A 20,702-nucleotide genomic window follows, 5' to 3' on the forward strand; every position below is an offset into this window, starting at 1 on the left:
ATCCAGGAGCTGGGTTTAAAATGGGGGGGATGAATCCTCTTAACCCCTTCCATGAAAGTCTTTATAACTGGCATTTTCCACCACGACAGATTTTGCTGTGACGTAGTGTAGGCTGAGCGAGCAGCTAGGTGAACCTTTAGGGAATTAAAAACCAGGATTGAATCCAGTAAGTGGGTCAGGTACACTAGAATGTGAGTAGGAGAGCAGTCAATGGGATTGACGCCCTTGGCATTACACTAGATAAAGCTTTTCCATTCACTAGAATAGCAGTATCGGGTGTTAGGCTTTCTCGCTTCCCGGAGAATGTCCATACATCTCTGAGGGAGTTGAAGGTGTCCGAACTCTATGATCTCAGGAGCCAGGCCGCTAAAGTCAGTTTGTGGGCATAGGTGCAGAGTCTCTCCCCCATCCTGAGACATTTTGTACAGGCAGGGAAGTTTCATCGGAGGGGAGAGGGACATCTCCATCAGATGAGAACCAGGGTTGGCAGGCCCACATGGGGGTCACCAATATGGTGATTGGCTCCTGGTGCATCTTGTGCATGATCTTGAGTGAGTCGGGGGGGGGGGGGGGGAGCGTAAACAAATTTCTCTGACCATGTTACACAGAGCCCGTTAACCTTGGAGCTGTTCTGTGGGTAACTGGAAGCGTAATCTTGGAATTGATAGTTCTCCAGAGTTGCAAACAAGTAGATCTCTGGGAAACCCCATCCTGCAAAAACATTGGAGACGATGTCTTCATGTAGTCGCCATTCGTACTCTACGGGCAGTGGGAAATCTCTGCTGAGCACGTCTGCCAGAAGATCGAGTTCCCCTGGAGGCAACTGGAACATCCTGTGTTTGTGAGCCCATATCCATATGTTTTGGGACAGCTTGGATAGCCCTGGAGAGTGCATGCCCCTTGTTTGTTCAGGAAGTACATGGCTGTGGTGCTGTGTCAAGATCAGGACTGTCTTCCCCTGTAACTGTCTGAAAGGTTTTCAGAGCTTTGAATACCGCCAATAGCTCCAACAGATTTATGTGGTTGGACGCTACTTTAAGCAGATGAGCCCTGCACCCCGTGAGTGATCCGGTCGTTAGAGTGGCTTCTACTGCAGGGGTGGTGAAGGTCTTTCCCTTCAAGAGGTTTTCCCTTGACCACCACTGCACAGAGAACAGGGGCTGGTGAGAGCTACCAGATCTTCCCATTGTCCACTGGCTGTTGAGCCACTCTTGCATGGGACGCATGCGCAGACGCGCGAGAAGAACTAAGTAAACACAGGACGCCATCATACCTAACAGTTGCATGGCCTTGCGTACCGTCACTTCCCGACTGGCTACATATTGAGGGATCCGAAACAGCATGTTTTGAACCCTCTTGTTGGAGAGGAAGATGAGGCAGTCTTTTCTGAATTAGAGGAACGGTTTGACTTGACTGGGCTCTAGGCTGGATTTCTTCTCATTGATGGAGGAGAATCCCAAACTGAATAAGAGGTCTATTGTCTGAGTGTTCAAAAGGCATGTTCCGTAGGACTCCACTGTTATGAGCCAGTCGTCGAGGTAAGGGTAAACCAGGACGGACCGTCTGCGCAGGTGTGCTGCTGCTACTGCCAGTACCATTGTAAACACCCTTGGTGCCCAGGCAATGCCGAAGGGGAGCACTTTCAACCGATAGTGTTTGTCTTCTATCATGAACCGTAGGTATTTTCTGTGCGCTGGCAACATTGAAATATGAATGTATGCATATTTCATGTCCAGTGTTGCCATGTAACCCCCTGTTTCAACAGCGGGATTACTTCCTGTAAAGTGACCATACAAAACTTTTGAGGTTGGACAAACTTGTTCGCTGGGCGCAAGTCTAGTACAGGGCGCATGGTGAGATCCTTTTTGGGTACAAGGAAGTACACAGAATAAATACCCTTGTTTACCTGCAAAAGGGATGGCTTCTATGGCGTCCTTTCCTAGAAGGGTCTGCACCTCTTGCAGTAGGATTTGCAGGTGGTCAGGTGTCTTGTGTTGGGGTGGTCAGGCAGGCAAATTCAATACAGTAACCGTGGGTGACCGTCTTTAGTACCCACTGGTCTGTTATCCCCTCCCATGCGATAAGGAAAGATGTTATAAGCACAGGACATCAGGTTCCTGAGTGGGAGTAGGGAGACATCCAGGGCTGAGCATTAACCCGCCGGCTGTCCTCCCAATTGTCCATAAGACCTGTCTAATCATCCACATTTTAGTTTTTCATAAAGGTGCCATCTTCATCCTAATCATAAGTGTCCATAACATACTCATCTGTGAGGACTAGTAAACTCTTCATGATGATCGTCCTCTGCCTCCAAGGTCCTTCGAAACTTAAATACAGGAGTAGAAGGATAGTCTTTGAGGTCTCTTGGGAGCAAAGGCTTCAGAACAGGAGACATTTTTCTAATCTGTCCATACATCCCTCAAATTTCTCCCTGGTTGATGATGAACTAGAGGGGTCCAGCGGAGGAATGGGTTGGTGTGGAAATGTTTCCCCTAATGTGCCTGACAAAGGCACAGGACTCCACGTGGTCCTGGCGTGGGTCTGGACGCTGTGGCATATCTTTCGACACGTCTCTATGTCGTTTTGTTTTTCGCCGCCTCCTTCGACCACTCCTACAGTCTAACTGCCAAAGTGATCCTAGCAATGCTGTCGGCAATGGTCCGAGATTCTGGGCATCTACCAGAGGCTGAGCGGAGGATTTCGCCACCACCGGGACAACTGGAGGCTGAGCGGAAGATTGACGCCACCGGATGAACCGGGGGCGGGGGGTACCGGGGGCTGAGCAGTGGATTTCACCGCCACCTGGCCCTTAAGCGGCATCTGCGCGTCCTCCTGGAGCGCTTCGACATCCACATGTCTTCGTGTTAGCGCCCTAAACTTTGGATTGCCCAGTCGTAGACCGCGACTGCAGGGAAGCCTACCGATCATGCAGATTAGAGGATCCTGACGAAGATGGACGTTCTGGTGGCGCTTTGGAATGCTGCGACAGTTTCCAAAGCAGACCCTTGGGTTGTGTTTGGTGTTCTGATCACGTGTGCCGCTGTCACCGGGTGTTTTTCCCGTAGCTTGACTCGCATCAGGCCTGGTGGGAGTCGGGGACAGGCATCATGGACCAAGAGTGGTCCACAGTTTGGTCAATGGCTTCTGACACAGGCCTGGTCATCTCTAGTTCCCCCATCACTTTCGGGGGTTGCAACAGCGGTGGAAGAAGATTAGGCCTGTGACATGCCGTAGTCCGCCCACCGCTTTGAGCGGCGCTGCTTAAGCGTTTTAGGGTGCAGGAGACTACAGGCCACCCAACTCGCTTCTTTGTGGTCGAGGGGCAGACAATTGTTGCCCAGAGTGTGCTCGTCCTTCCAAGGATATTTGGCTCAGCACGAGGGACAAAACCCTAATGGCGTCTTTTCCATAGCGAAAGACAATTAGAGCGATAACGAAACCCAGGGAGCAGAGAGGGTAAAAGAGGAAAGGCATACTTGTAAAGGATATGTCCACCCCAACCCCACTCTCCCTACTGTGTAGGCTGGCCGGAAGGCTAGGCCACATGGACGGCAGCGCCGCCGGGATCAACAGGCGTCGAAAGTCCACAGCAGTCTTTGGCGTTGTTTCACAGGATTCAACAGTCGAAGTGACTTAACGACAAAGTCGATAACAATAACGCTATCTCTATGTAAGAGCTCCGCATTAGGGCAACCAGTAATCTGGGCGGGAAAAAAACAATCTGAGGGACCTCGGTGCATGAGGGATTTTGGGTACACTACACGTCACAATAGGGATAGTGTTACAGACACGCCTATGCTGAAGTCGCCTTTCGATCCTCAAAAGACAAGATGCAATACTCATTATCACTGGATGTCAGACCATATGCACAGCATGTGATTCTAAACAGATTAGCAAGCATCAGAACATATTAAAGAAGGTATATGTTATATACCAATATATGCCCCATCTGCAAAAGCAAACAACCCAACAATAGAGTTAATAAAGATGGATATTTTTAAAGACAAGGATAAAACAAGCTTAAGGAACATTTAGCACCAGTAAAAAAGCATGCCTTTAGCATCCAATCCCAGAAGTACTTCAGCAGTCCGCAGGGTGCGGATTGCTGTAATCACTCCTTTTGGGTTTCAGTGACTTTCTGGAGCCAGAAGGCTAAAGATGGGCAGGACCAAAAGGTAAGATTTGAAAGTGTGCACCCCTCACAGTAATTCCATATATGCATATTTATGTTTTGGACTAGTCTTAGTTACTTAGATCACCCACGGACCCATGCCCCCCAGACATCTACAAATCAATCCTCGCACAAGGATCGCCAGCAGAACACTACAGAAACCTTCTAAATCTATCACTATCAACAGGGACTGTACCGAAGATCTTCAAATCAGCATACATCAAGCCACTCTTAAAAAACACAAGTGGTGTCGTAGATGACCTTTCCAACTACAGACCGATCTCTAACATCCCCTACCCAGCAAAACTTCTAGAAAACTATGTATATAAACTAACCCAAAAACACGTAGAAAAACACCACCTGCTGGACCAAGCTCAAATCGGTTTCAGACCAGCGAGAGGAACAGAAACAGCACTACTATCCATCTGGGACGACCTCAAAACTAACGCAGACTCAAACACTACTTCAGCCCTTATTCTGCTCGACCTCTCCTCAGCCTTTGACACAGTTAGCCACGACACCCTGACCAAAAGACTACAAAACATAGGCATAACAGACAGCACTACGCTGGAGCAAATCATTCCTAACAGACAGAACAGAAACCGTATGGATAAAACCTTTCAAATCCACTCCATGAGTTAACGACTGTGGAGTACCACAAGGATCCTCACTATCTCCACTATATTTCAACATCTACCAGACTCCAGTCATCAGAATCTTCAAAAAATACAACATTACATGTTACAACTACGCAGATGACACTCAAATCATATACAAAATCAAAGACACTGATGCCGACCATTCATCCCTTACCGACTGTCTAAAAGAAGTCTCCGACTGCATGGATGCCAATAACCTGAAAATCAACCCAGGAAAGACAGAAATCATGATCGTATCCAAAGACCACCATCCCATGGCCTAAGGAAACGGGAAACGCACCAACACCATCAAAGGTAGTAAAAAATCTGGGCGTCCTAATGGACAACAACCTAACCCTAGAGCCACAAATAAATGCAACAGTGAAGAAATGCTTTTTCCTCCTCCGGACGGCAAGAAGAATTCTACCTTTCCTCTCCTTCGCGCACAAAACACTCACCATCGTCGCCCTAATCATGTCTAAAATGGACTATGCAAACAGCCTCTACCTCGGAATACCTGAATACCTCCTGAAGAAAATGCAACGGATCCAAAATGCAGCAGCAAGACTACTCCTCAAACTATCCAGAAGAGATGGCATCACTCCAGCCCTAAAAACCCTATACTGGCTCCCAGGTAAACATCGCATCACCTTCAAAACAATGTGCATAACGCACAGTGCAATCAGTGGACAAGGAGCAGAATTCCTACAAAATAAAATAGTCTACAAACCAACGAGACCCCTCCGATCGAGCAACAAAATCCGCCTGGAACTCAAACCATACCTCAAGAAAAAACTTGGAGGCACCTCCTTCTACCACTTAGCCGCAAAAGCCTGGAACAACATCCCAAAGGAAATAAACACTGAAGATCACCTAAAATTCAGGAAATCACTAAAAACCTGGCTCTACAAAACCACAGACTAAACCTGAAAAACGAAACTGGTAAAAAAGGATAACTAAACCGAAAAGACACAGACATCCCTGACCGGGGAGAGTAAAGCCCATGGCAGCTGGACGGGTGACATCGGATAGACAGGAACACAGGCGGCACACACTGAGACTGAGTCAACTGACCCAGACAATCCCACCAACTCCTTTGCCCGCACCGTAATTTAATTACCGCCAAGTACCACGTTGGGGTGGAATTATAGAGACATTGACAATCCCCACACTACCTGAGAGGTTGTCATTAGCAGATGCACTGGCCACTAGAATCTAAATGGAGGATAAGGGGAGCCACGAGAGAGCATGTTAGAGGTGGGGGCCAGAGGAGTAAGGAACCTGTAGACCAGTCAGACCAAGATCAGGACAGAGCCGCAACAGGGGAGACTACGCAAGCCGAGCGCTTCAATTCAGGATAGAGATGCAAACTAACCAACCCTACTAACAACTTCCCTTTCTGCATACACCTCTCAAACTCAAAACCAAACACAACCAAAACCTACAGCACAACAAACCGCACAAACTTCACTACATTGCAACAACAAAACACACATAGCCTTGCACAACAGTACACGATGACTACCGGCCACAAACACCCCAGGCCTTGCCAACGGACCCACCGGGCTGAGGCCGCCAACAGCACATCACTGCTCTCTTGCATTTTTCCTGCTTCCTCCCACTAACTCAACCCCTCCTCTCCCTTTTCATAGCCGCCAGAGCGCCAAGGGACCACTACGGTGGTGATAGTGCGCGGTACAAATGTCCTTTAACATTAACTTAGGTCCTGCCCAACAAGTGACACCTATGAATGCACAAAAATACAAACACTGCTGTTTTTGAACTGCTTATTTTCTGATAACATTCTTTTCATGGTTTAGCAAACCTCTTCAGATGAAGTGAAAAGCAATAAAGAATGGATATACACATTTAAAAGTTTTTTATTTATTAAGTCCCGGGAGGATAGCTCAGCGGCAATGTGCTTGCCTTGGAAACAAGACGACACGAAGCAACACAGGTACGATCCCCGGGTCCGCGCTTAGAAACCACCGGGTGTTAAGTGCGTTATAAATACACAACTAAGATTATATTCCTGTAACACTTCCACGATGCGCCCGGGCTGTGTGAGCGCTTTAAAAATGCTAATAAATAAAATAAGTGTTTTTTGTCTACACAACTTTTCTAAAAAGGCAACTATCCAGCTCCAGCCAAATACTTTGGGATTCAGCCAAATGCATCAATTATTCAGTAGCTCCCCTTCTCCCAGCATGCATGTATGTATTTGATGTCACCTTTACACAGATCTGCAGAATTACGGAGGCCATGTGATGCTTCGGTGTGAGGAGTCACAGATTGCAGCAAAATTCATTGCCAACTAAAAGTAAACATGAAACTGTTGGAAATTAAGTCAATATTTTCTTTTTAGAACAAGCACAAACCTGGCCTTGGGGTGTGGGTCACAGACTTGCCGCAACTCCTTTCTCAGAAATATGATGCTCTTAGAACCCTATTGTTTGGCCTCAAATTGCTTATAGCAATAAACACTGGTTCCTGGGGGCTGAACAGGCTAGTAACTGCGTAGGGGACCAGCACTGAGCCCCGAGACAGCCCCTAGACTGGTGCCTACACTGAACTGCTTACATGTCATTAGGAGATGCTACAGAACAGCTCTTGCCATGTGCACAGCATTTCTGGAATGCTGTTCCTGTAAGTATAAAAGGTGTGATTCAAGCAGTATACAGGAAGCAGAGACATTAGACAGACTGAGACGAAAGGCCTTAGGGTGTCTGATGGGTAAGCAGTTTTTTGTAACTTGTTTTAGATGATACACATGGCACAGGTAAACATTAACATCTACCACTTACATGGAATTACTGAAGAGGTGGGCAAACAAATGGGACAGTCACCCGCTATACTAAATGCTTTACACTTATACAATTACAACAGTAAACTAGCTCTCTGCAATTTCTTCTACACAACTAGCCTTTCAACAAACAAAAAAATTGTGAGGATATCATGGTCAATGAATAGAGATGGGGTGAGGCCAGGAATGCATAGGAAGGGGCAAGGATGGTATCCTCAAACGGGAGGTTAAAGTTTCAAGGTTGCAAAACAAAAAAGGCTATGGCTCGGAGGTTTAGAATTAATCAAGCTCTGACATTGCTCTGGGCAACCCTCCAGATCATCGTTCTTCACCTGCCAAGTAGAAAAGGGGAAAGACCATATGCAAATCAGGCTTCGTCCCACCCCTTTCAGCAATCGGCTCTTGTTTCGCAGTTTCAAGGTTGGCCCAAGGTTCAGATGTTGGTAATGCTGAAGAGCCTGTGGGCCAGCAACATGGAAGTTACAACCTCATGCCTTGCACAACATACTGTTAACATGTCTCAGAATGCCCAAAATCACTAAATCCGTAAAGGACAAATGCAGTCTGTACACATACATGCGTGTAAACACTAGTGCCTGCAGAAATACACCAGTAGAGGGTTTATTCCTATGAAGCGTAGCATGTCCTTGGAGATTCCCGTTAAACATTTGTGCTGTTGGCTCCTGTGCTACGATCCAGAGATCATTCATATGCTAGCACATGGAGACTCCAGTCTAGAATAGTAGTGCCAGTAAATTACAGAGGTAAAGTCCAGCTGGAACCTCTGACCAGAAATCAGGGGACACAAATTGGATACATTACTCACCCTAAACATATTTCTTATGCTTGCATCTGCTTAGATTCACATGCTATGCATAGGCCGACATCTAGTGGTAGCTGCAGAGTATTATAGTTTGTTTTCGAAACTCGAAAAAGGGACATCGACAGGGCGTTCCAGTAATACTATCCCTAGTGTGACGTCTACTGTACCCAGGGTCCTTCACGCATTGAAGGTCGCTCAGATTTTTCTGTTTCTGACATGAGGTTGCATGAAGTGTAGCATGAGTACAGGTGTAGTAAAGCAGTTTTATAGCAGATGAAGCCCAGAAACATCTATGCACCTACTACTCCACAGGGGAGGAATTTTGGGCGCATGTGAATCTAAGCCGATCCAAGCATCAGAAATACAATTACGGTGAGTAATGTATCCCTTCTGAGGCTTGTGGAATCTGCTTAGATCACGTGCTATACATAGATTATTGAGCAGTGTTTGCAGGAGTTGGTGGGTTGTGAGAAGGTACAGCAGCAAATAGATTGTTTTAGTACCGCTTGTCCCACCTGTGAATCTGCTTTAGAATGTGTGTCAATGCAGTAGTGCTGAGTAAAAGTATGGATAGAGCTACATGTAGCTGCTTTGCAAATGCCGTCCAGCGGGACGTTTGCTATAAAGGCCAAGGTAGCTCCCGTACCCCTGGTGGAGTGAGCTCTTGGCGTGAAAGGCAGAGTTTTGACAGAGTAGCAGCGCTGTATGCCTCAGACTATCCATCTGGAGATGGTGTTTTTGGAAACCTGGTCCCCTTCCCTGCCAGTTGCTATGGAGACAAACGGTTTATTTAATCGGTCTGGTCTTGTATACCTCGTAAAGGACTGCCCTCCTTACATCTAGTGTATGGAGGTCTCCGCTGAGCTTGACTGGTTTTGAAAGAAAGCTGGTAGTTCAATGACCGACATGGAACTTAGAAATGAACTTGGGTGAAAACCTAGGGTGAGTTCTTAATACCAATTTGTCTGTGGATAACAAAGAAAGGGTGTTGCACCGAAAGCTTGAAGTTCACTGAATCTTCTTATGGAGGCGATAGCCACCAGAAAAGCAGTTTTATATGTGAGGTGTTTAAGACTGGCCTTGTGCATAGGTTTAAGCTTTGCAAGTACCACATTTAGGTCCCACCCTGGAGGCGGGTTTGAAATGGGAGGGTGGAGTATTTTTACTCCCTCCATGGTCGCCTTAATGACAGGGATCTTCCACCAGGACACCTTACTTTGAGAAGTGGTATAGGCGGATGGAGCTGCTAGGTGAACTCCGATTGAGTTAATACTAGCCCTGAGTGTAGCATGTAATGTAGAATGTGTGAGGAGTACATTCTATTGGGTTTGTTTTGACAGGCACCATATTACACATCTTTTCCACTTGAAACAGTATCTAGTGTTTGGTTTATGTGCCTCCTTGAGGATGTCCATACACCCCCCGAAGATGTCCATACACCCGAGATGGATTTAAATGTCCACATTCCATGACTTCAGGAGCCAAGCTGCCAAGTTCATAGATTGAGGGTGTAACTGTCCCCCCGTCTTGTGAAAGCATGTTGTAGGGGCACAGGAGTTTGATTAGATCGCACATCTCCAGTTTGCACCTGTGTTGGGGAAACCTGGATGCAAAGTCTGGGCATTGCGTGTTTTGGCTTGAAACCCCTTCGTACCAAAATATAATCTTTGATATTCCTGTTGAACTGCCACTCGTGCTCTTCGGGTAGAGTATCTCAACTCTGCGAGAATGCCAGCGATTGTGCTCCCCTAGAGCATGTTGCAAGGGAATAGTTTCTTACCTGTAACTCCATTTCTCCAGCATTGGTATCTTTCATGGATTCACATGCTTAGAATATTCCCCGTCGTCGGGCTGGGAATCCCCGGTACATTATATAGACCCTTTCCCGTAGGAAAATTTTTTTCGACGCTTATGCGTCCTATCCACCTCGTTTTGTATCATGCGTGCCCGTACCGTCAGGACGTCATGATATAAATACAGGCACAGGCCCCGCCCCCGCGCTCCCTCAGATTTCGGCCCCCAAAGTAGTGGGGGAACCGGTTTGCATGTTCAGGGGAGGCAGGTGGGCGCATGTGAATCCATGAAAGATACCAATGCTGGAGAAATGGAGTTACAGGTAAGAAACTATTCCCTTCTCCAGCATTGGATCTTTCATGGATTCACATGCTTAGAATAGATTACATAGCAGTACCACCCCCAAAGAGGAGGCGTGCATGCAAACCCATATACTTTCTTCGCAAAGCCCGTTCCCTATGATCATGTATACATTAGAAATCGTTAACATAGGAAAACGAACCACATACAGTCATAAATTCCACAGGATGCAACCCCTCAGCCGGGGCTTACCTTATTGGAATAGGTGTCGGAGCACCGCCTGTCCCATCCGGGTATCTTCGGCATGTTGCTGCGACAGGCAGTAATGGCGGGTAAAGGTGTGTGTAGCCGCCCAGGTAGCCGCCATGCAGATGTCCCCCAGAGGGACTCCGGCCCACAGTGCCGTCGACGATGCCGCTGCTCTAGTTGAATGAGCTCTTGGCCGTCGTAGAAGAGGTTTCCCTGCCTTGGAATGGCAGTACGAAATGGTAGATGACACCCATCTTGACAGTCCTTGCTTTGAAATGGCTTTTCCTCTAGCACCCAAACCATAGGCCACGAACAGCTGTCTCGTTTCTCTGAACGGTTGCGTACGATGAAGATATAACTTGAGAGCCCTTTTTACATCCAATGTGTGTAACATGCGCTCCGCTCCAGAGCATGGCTCCGGAAAAAACGTAGGCAACACAATAGAGGAATGTTTATGGAACACCGAAGGAGCTTTTGGTATGAACTGTGGGTTAGTGGCTAGGACTACCTTGTTCTTGAAAAATCGTAAGTATGGTGGGTCTACCATTAGAGCCTGAACTTCTGAAATACGTCGGGCTGAAGTGATGGCCACCAGGAAGGCCAATTTCCACGACAAAAACTTTAGAGACGATGATGACATTGGCTCAAAAGGAGGCTTCATAAGAGACGTTAAGACCAGATTGAGGCTCCACTCCGGCGGAAATTTCTTCTCTGGAGGGAAACTCCGAAAGAGGCCTTTAAGGAAGTGCTTAATCAGGCGGTCGCTGAACAATGGTGCCGAATGCCGTTGCCGAGTAAACCTGGAAATGGCTGCTAGGTGTACTTTTATTGACGATACCGACAGGCCCTTTTGAGCTAAGAACAGCAAGTATGGAAGGAGCTGTTCCGGCTTAATCGATTGCGGGGCCAAACCTGGTTGATCCTCGCACCATTGACAGAAACTTCTCCATTTGTACGCGTATGAGGCGTTTGTGGAAGGTGTTCTTGCCGCATGCAGGATACGCCAACAGTCCTCCGGAATCGTTAGCCGACCAAATTCGGCGAAGTCAGGAGCCAGGCCGTCAACTTGAGGCTGTCCGGGTCGTGATGCCAAACGACACCCTCCTGTCGAGACAGAAGGTCGGGGGTCTTCTGGAATCTCATCGGTTCCGCCACCGCTAAGTGTAGCAGGTCTGAAAACCACACCTGTCTGGCCCAGTACGGGGCCACCAGAATTACCCGACATGGGTACCTGAGGATCCATTGCAAAGTCCTCCGGACAAGGGGAAATGGAGGGAATGCGTACAGGAATTTGTTCGTCCATGGGAAGGAGAACGCATCCCCCAGTGAGCCCTGCTGAGGCCATCTGCTTGCGTACTGATGGCATTTCCTGTTGTTCTTCGTCGCAAACAAGTCTATGGAAGGGTGTCCCCATTTCTTGAATACTTGTTGTAGTTGTTGGTCGTTCAGCACCCATTCGTGAACTTCGTTCATTTCTCTGCTGAGGGCATCGGCTTCCACGTTTCTCACGCCTGGTAGGTGGAACGCTAAGATTTTCATGTTGTGTTGCAGGGCCCAATGCCAGATTTTCTGTGCCTCCGTCGATAGGGACCTGGAACGTGTCCCTCCTTGTTTCCTCAAGTAAAACATCGTAGTGGTGTTGTCCGTCATGACACCCACCACCGAGTCCCTCAATTGAGGAAGAAAAGATTTCAGAGCCCATCGCACTGCTCTCAGTTCTAGCAGGTTGATATGCAGGGAGGACTCCTGCAACAACCACTGGCCTTGTACCTGTAGCGTATCCAGATGAGCTCCCCATCCGCTCAGCGATGCATCCGTCACCACCGTCTTTTGGAACTCCGGTTCCAGTAGAGGCATTCCTTTCGTTAGATGAGTAGACACTCTCCACCAGCAGAGTGCTTGAACTAGTTGTTCGTCGACGACCAGTCTGTCGGACCAGCGACCTCGGCTCTGCACCCAACGGTCCGCTAGAAATTCCTGGCAAGGTCTCATAAACAGACGGCAGTTGTTTATCAACGGAATGCAGGACGACATGGTCCCTAGCAGGGACATGTACTTGCGCACTGAAACCTTGGTACCGCCTCTCCATTCCGACGCCTTGCTTTGAAGTTTCTGAATTCTTTCGCTGGATGGTCTCACCAGGCTTGTGTGTGTATGAAACTCCGCTCCTAGAAAGACCAAGGTCCTCGAAGGCTCTACGGAGGACTTGTTGAAGTTTATTGCGAAGCCCAGTTCCTGTAAGAGGGACATTGTGGCCCTTAGACTGTCTCGTGTTTGTTCCTTGGACGAACCTCTGACCAGCCAGTCGTCTAGATATGGATAGACATGGTGACCATCCTTCCTTAAATGGGCCGCTATAGGGGCCAAGCACTTGGTGAACGTCCTGGGGGAGGACTTGAGCCCGAACGGGAGGACCTTGAACTGAAAATGCTTTCTCCCGACGACGAACCTTAAATATCTCCTGTGTCGTGGGCGTATTGGGATGTGAAAATAAGCATCTTGAAGGTCTAGTGACGATAGATAATCCATGGGTTGCACCGACCTGATAACCTCTTGGAGCTTTAGCATTTTGAATTTTAGGCTCTTTAGCCACTTGTTGAGTACCCTCAGGTCGAGAATGGGCCTCCATTTGCCGTTTGGCTTCTTGACAACAAAGAACCGGGAATAAACTCCTTGTCCTTCCTGTGTCACAGGAACTCTCTCTACCGCCCCTTTCCGCAACATAAGCGCCGCCTCTTGTCGTAGGATTCGGAGGTGGGGCTGTGTCGAGAATAAAGGCGGAAGACGCGGAGGCTTGTCTTTGAATTGTAGCACATGACCCATGCGAATCGTGTCTAGAACCCATCGATCTGTGGTGATGCATTTCCATCGGTCGAAGTGATGAGACTCGACCCCCCAGGACGTTCCGAAGGCCGTCATTGGTTGCTGGTTTGCTTGTTCTTCGTCGACGACGGACCCGAGCCTCGCCGCCTGGAGGCTTGATAGTCCCTGCTTCTACGTGCCGACTGGGACGCTCGTCTGAACCCTTGTGAAGAGTACGAGGGCCTGTTAAATCCACGGTCCCTCGAGGCTCCAAAGCGGGAGTTTCCAGAAGCACCCCTAAAGGGGCGAAAAGAGCGAAAGTTTCTACCCATTTGAAGGGCGCCGAGGGACCTAGCAGTATCCGTGTCTTCTTTCATCCCCTTCAACGCTTCATCAACCTTTTCGCCAAACAGGTGTTCCCCTTCACATGGCATGTCAAGGACTTTGTACTGGACTTCAGGACGGAAAGTAGTACATTTGAGCCACGCTTGTCGACGAAGCACTACTCCATGGTTGATTTGTTTGAAGCCAGACTCTACTAGGTCAACTGCGATATTAATTGCGTGGTTCGAGGCCTCTTCGCCATCCCGCACCAGTAACATAGCTGCTTTCCGGTGTTCGTCTGGCAGGTGTTCTAGGATAGGGGCTAGTTTGTGCCACATTTCTCTATCATATCGTGACACGATCGCTAAGGAATTGGCTGCTCTTACTGTCGTCGCTCCGACCGAGAGCACCTTTTTTCCAAAGGCGTCCTGCCTCCTAGCCTCGCTTTCCGGTGGCGTTGAACATTTTTGCTGTACCCTGGCCTTCCTAGCCGCTGCCGCCGACACCACCGAGTCAGACAGAGGCTGTGATGTTAGACATTTTGGAGTGGACTCCGGAGCTTTAAACTTTTTCTCGATCCGTCCCTTTATAGCTGGCTCCGAGAACGGATGGCGCATCGTCTTGAGACCTTCTTGCCACACGTGGTCCAGAATTGGGATGGCAAATACCGATTTTCTCCTTTGACCCATATGGTCAAAAAGGAAACAGTCTTTCTTCTGCTCCTCAGGAATCAAGCCGAACTCGGAACAAGCTTTTCCCATCATTGCATGGAAGGCTCCCACATCATCCGGGGGAGATGGCTGTGTCTGGCTCCTCGTAGACTACCTCTACATCCGAACTCCATGTTGGGTCCCTCGACGGTGACAGGGAGATGTCGGACCCAGAGTCACCCGGTATAGAGTCGGACTCCGACAACTCACCCTCCTCCTGAGCTCGAGGACGATCTTTTACCGCCTGGGGAGCCGATGGGTGTTTAGTCGTCGAGCGAGCCGTACAAGTTTGCTCGTCGACGGAAGGTACAGAAAAAAGAGACGATGACGTCCCAGGTTGAGGGAACTGCGTATCCAGCCGCTGCAGGAGCTTCTGAAGAGTATTAAGCACATCCAGAGACAAAACCGTCTGGGGGGTCAGTAACGTGGATGATATAGGTACCATACCCCCACTCGCACTCGTCGTCGTCGCCGACGTGGAAGGCCGTAAGCCTAAATCCGATGGCTGCAGAACCGTGTCACCTTCTCCTTCCGCCGAGCAGGCCGTGTCAGGCTGCAGTAAGACCTCAGGGGGGATCGGGTCATAGACCTCTGGCAGCCAAGCCATAGACTGAGTCTCCGTCGACGAAGGAATCCCAACCGCTGCTGCCTGAACGGTAATAGGCATCGTCAATGACACCGAGGTCGACGAGCAAGTCGTCGTCGTCGAGCCCTTAGACTTCGTCGTCGATTTCGATGCCGACTTCCCGGCTGAAGCATCTCGACTCATGGAAGACCTGGGACGGTCCCCTGAGGAGGATTTTGACAGCCCTAGCCTCTCCGTCTTAGATGATGAGGAGGAGGGCTTTTTATGTGATGAGGAAGATCCAGCATGCTTCCCCTTATGCTTGTCCTCAGTGCGTATTTCCGCTGGCCGCACCTTTTTCGATGGAGGCTCCGACTTGCTCCTGGAGGCCGTGGAGCCCACTTCCGAAGCCGGGTAGGCACCCGCTCCGTCATTAAGCCAGTCGACCAGCCTTCTTTTACGGTCCTTAAGTGTTTTTTGAGAGAAACCCTGGCATATCTCACATGTATCCGCCGTGTGGTGCGGGTGGAGACAGTAGATACAGTCCATGTGGCCATCTCCTTCATAAACTTTTTTGAGGCCACATGTTGCACAAGGGCGAAATAACGCTTTTCCGGACATAATTCTCCAGAATTTGAACGTCGCCGAAGCGAAACAGAAAAAACAACCTAGTTTCCACTAGTAGTAAACACGAGGATCCCACTACTTTGAAAGACGGTTGAAATCTGAGGGAGCGCGGGGGCGTGGCCTGTATTTATATCATGACGTCCTGACGGTACGGGCACGCATGATACAAAACGAGGTGGATAGGACGCACAAGCGTCGAAAAAATTTTTCCTACGGGAAAGGGTCTATATAATGTACCGGGGATTCCCAGCCTGACGACGGGGAATATTCCAAGCATGTGAATCCATGAAAGATCCAATGCTGGAGAATGTTAGAAACATGCCCCGCTTGAGTGCCCACTTCCAAATTAATTTTGAGTGCTAACCTGGACAGACTTGGTGTGTGTGTGCCCCCCTGCTTGTTTATGTAAAACATAGCAGTGGTGCTGTCCATGAGGACTTGTACTGTCTGATCGGACAGGTGCACTTGGAAAGCTTGCAGTGCTTTGAGCACTGCTAGCAGTTCGAGAAGGTTTATGTGATTTTGGACTGTGATCGGCGGCCACAGGCCATGCGCTGTGTTTAGATAATGGGCTCCCATTAGGGATGAGTGTTGTGAGAATTGCTTGCACTGTAGGGTTGTGAAAGGGTTTTCCTTTTAACAGGTTCTCCTTTGTCCACCAGCGTAAAGCTTGTACTAGGGTTTGCGAAAATACCACTAGATCGTCCCACTAACCAAGACCACTGTTTCGCTTACCACTCTTGCTTTGGATGCATGCGCAGCCGTGCGTGACCAGGTAAATGCATGATTGTGCTGATTTTTTATCCCAAGGTTATCTTCCACAAAGTCTGTCGACTTGAGCTTCTTGTGCGTCTATCTTGAAGAGCTCTGCAGCCTTCAGGCATAGGTCATATTGTAATTGGTCATCTACTGGTGAGTCCATCACCAGTGGGTCACTGATCTGGTGACTGGATGACAGTCATCATAATAGGGTCCACGTCCACCATGTCCCCTTGATCGTCTGGGTAAGTGCCAAGGTCCTGGAAGTCTTGCATTGTAAAATAGTATCTTGGCCTAGGTCCTGATGCGAAGAGGAAGCCTGTGTGGGTTCTAGGCAGGCTCTTTTGGCAGTTGGCTGAGTGACTGCTGCCCCACTTTGTGGTGTTCCCTCAAGATTTGGGAGGACCTCAAGGTGGTCAAAGAAATGAATAAAACAGTACATCCTCCTCATTACTTTATCAAATTGTTCTGTTGTCCATTGTGAGCAGACTGGTAGAACAGAGGGAGCCTGAGTAGGAGTACTGGGTGTAGATGCTGTTTCTGGGACAGGAGTTTTTCTTATGGTGCATAGTCCCTGAAAGAGTGCCCTCTGGTATAGTGAAATCCCCACTTTTAGTAGCTTGGGCTTTTTCCCCTTGGGATGGAAACCTATGTTTTTCTGATGTACAGCCCTTAATAGGGTTTTGGGAACAAGTTTCTTGATTAACTCGCTCATCTTCAAGTTTTTGGTACTTTTCTTGGAGGCCGTTAACACGTCTTTCGATGCCCGGTCATCGGCACCAGAGTAGGTTTACACATTGTGTCGGAAACTGACTTTATGATCTGTTTCGGTGGCCTGTCGTGTGGCGATTGCGATGGCCCCTCAACGCCGTGTGTGGTCTATCAGTCGGCGGCATGGTCGACTTTCAGCCCTGGGAGGTGTGATGAGACATGGTCGTGCTTGAGCTGCCGGGTGTAGTCCCCGTAGCAGAACCTCTGGCCTGCCTGATGGGGTCGGGGGCTCGCACACAGGAATCCGACATATCCGATCGCCCTCTGTCACTGAAGATGATGTTGCCGTCGCTGGAGGTTCCCTCTACGTCCATGGCGGCCTCTGCCTGCATGGCATGGTGGGTCCAGCATTTGGTTTACGGTCCTTGAGTGTTTTAGCCCTAAACAGTTTGCAAAACTTGCACTTTCCCTCTTGTGATCCCTGGGGAGACAAGATTGCACACCCAGTGTGAGTCTTGCCAGGGAAGGATCGTCAATGTTAGGCAAGATTGTGTGACGTATCCTTTGGAAGGCTACAGCAACCTTGACCTCCTGGCAATCAGAACCCAGCCTTCGGTATAAGTCTGTACTACACAGGTTGGTAGTGTGGGTTAGCAATTTTTAATTTATTTCACAGTCAGTTATAGAAGCCTTCTTCAAAAGGGAGAAAAACACTTACAGTACACTTCAAAACACTTTCTCTAAATCAGATACCCATTGGGGATGGCACACATACTTCCCAAACCCGTAGGTGACAAATATCTAGGACACTGGACATTGATTTATCACTGGCACATTCAAAGCAACACTGAGTTTGGATGTAAAGGGTTAAATAAGGCAATAAAACAAAGGTTAACAACTAATTCATAAACTAGTAGGTACTTACCATCCAATGCAAAGTAAATTAACCCTTTCCTGGGGTAAAGGCAAAGACACAAAGTCAGAGGTAAGAACAGTCTCTCAGGGAGCCAGGACAGCCAATGTTAGTTGAGCAAAGTCTAGGGGGACTGAAGATCATCTTTGCAGGCAAGTAAAAGTCTTGCACACTGTTTTTAGAAAAGTTTGTAGCAATATAGAATCAGAGAAGGGCCACAAACTGGGAGGCGTGTGAAGGGCAAAGCCGCAAGCAACTCTGCAAAGGCAACCAAGACAAGTCTCAACTGAGAGCGAGTAAGGCTACACAACAAGAGGTAAGTCCTCTTAGGTTTACAGTACCTTTGGTTAGAAGAAATGGTTCCAGCTGGCTTCTGTTCCTGTGTGGCTCCGCAGATCCTGTGCCTCAGTCGTGGGGACAAGAGGAAGGACTTCTGGGGACTCCTGCAACACAATGGGAAGGTAAGCAGCAAAGGTCAAACTTCAATTCAGTGGCACTTTGCGGTTTCAGCTCCTCGCGTCTCAGCAAATCACACCACTGCAGACTCATACCACTCTAGACTTTTCTCACATCTGGGGTCCAGTACTCTTGAGATGGCTCAGGCTTGGTCAGTCCTACTTCAGGGGAGTCCGGAGACTCGGGCCGAACTTAAAAACGAGGCACTCGATCTGGTGTTCCTCTCCCTGTGACTTCGGTTCAAGCAGCAGAAGTACAGCCAGCTCCAAAAGGATGTCCAGACTAGTTCACTTTGGGATCGATTGGTCCCACCAACCCAAGGGGAGAAGTTGTCCTTGCAGGGCTTCTCTATTCGAGGCGAATTTGGAACTTCAGCACAGCAGGAGGGCTTCACCGGGGAAACAAATGGTCCAGAAGTTGCAGCAGGTGCCTCTTCCATGTTCTTCAGATTCCTTCGTCCAGTGGTTGACTATGCCTTCTACGCCAAAACGCATTGCCTTTTATGCAGGTTTCTCCCATTCATTCCAGCCTAGCGGTCAATCACACAGCAAGGTGCCTGTCCTCCAAGGACAGCCAGCCGGCCAAGCACCTTTGGGTGCATTCCTGTATCCAAGGGGATTAAGCACAGGGAGTTTCAGGCACCTCCCTCACTTTCTGCCCCTGCCAGACATACTGGAGCCAGAGGTGGGCTTCACTCATGAACCCCGCCAAAGACAAAACGAACAAAGGGACCTTTCCAGCAGGAAATGGCCAAAAGAGACGACCGGGGCCATTTCAACAAAATGGGCACCTATTGGTGCCTTACTGCAGCTGCGAACGCAGCCCGCTGTAAAAACACAATGGTAGTAAAAAGTAAACCACTGCCACCAGCCATTCATTGTAGAAAGGGTAACAAATGTTAAATGAGAAACTAGACAAAGAGGCTACTAAGTAACCCCTCCAGCACACTCTTGTGAGATAGTGTGTGCTGGGTCTAGAAAGTTACAAAATGTAAGTAAAGTCAATTTCACTTCAATGCTCTTGGAATCACAGAGAAAATACATAAGTTGGGAAAAAGGCCACTCTCTCTAGGTTAGAAATTAAAAAGTCCTGAAGTCCAGCAAAAGTGCTGGGGATCTCGAAGGCAGAAAGGAATTAGCACATTTCTAAGAATTCTCCTAACAGTCAAGACAGAGGGTTGTGTCGTTGACAATGGAAATGTGTCCTCGAAGCCGTCGCCGAAGATCTTGCGGTAAACGGATTCTGAAAGGACAGAAAAAAATTAAGAGTTAAACTTATTCTAAATAATGGCGTCAGCCAATAAGGAACTACGCGGGATGCGTCCGACTGATGGCGGGAAAAAATAATCTGAGGGACCTCGACGCGTGAAGGACCCTGGGTAAACTAGACATCACTAGGGTTAGTATTACTGGCACGCCCTGTCGACGTCCCTTTTTGAGTTTTGAAAACAAAAGCGAATACTCTGCAGCTACCACTAGATGTCGGCCTATGCATAGCATGTGATCTAAGCAGATTCCACAAGCCTCGGAAAAAACATTATGGAATAAATTAGAATAAGATGCAACACAAACAAGCTCAGCCAACAATCCATTGTTAACTAGCCATATGTGCACACGGCCAAATTAAATTTCATGATATTTGTACACAGGAATCCTCACGAGAGATGAAAACAAAACTGTCTTGATGAAGGCCGTTTTTATTAAGAGCACCATTAACAGCTCATGAGGTCGAAACCCTTGTCAATAAGATGATAACTAGCAGTGCAACATTTAAACACTGCTTATTTAGCCAAACAAAGGCAGATACTTCAATAGCCCTAATTTATTAGTAGGCGCAATATTTTGTGATTGGACAATATTTTGAACTACAAATTGACCGCACATGTAATGTACTGCTTTTTCAATCCTGTGGAACACTTTCGTTTGTTTTGTATGAATGATTTTAAATTGCACAGATTATAAATTCTTGTATATAGAGTAATAGAGTTGGTCTAGTTTCATCCAGAATGGCCCTGATCATTGTGTTTGAATTTATCAAATTCATGACATGCCTAAACC

General features: G+C 48.1%; 1 protein-coding gene across 1 annotated transcript in view; it reads right to left on the reverse strand.

The window, feature by feature from the left end:
* SND1 (staphylococcal nuclease and tudor domain containing 1) overlaps window positions 1-20,702 on the reverse strand; it is a 2,477,133-nt gene that overhangs the window by 2,310,830 nt on the left and 145,601 nt on the right. The window lies entirely within an intron of this gene.

The sequence above is a fragment of the Ambystoma mexicanum genome, chromosome 12 (genome assembly GCF_040938575.1).
Source record: "Ambystoma mexicanum isolate Mex_15411 chromosome 12, UKY_AmexF1_1, whole genome shotgun sequence".
NCBI lineage: Eukaryota > Metazoa > Chordata > Amphibia > Caudata > Ambystomatidae > Ambystoma > Ambystoma mexicanum.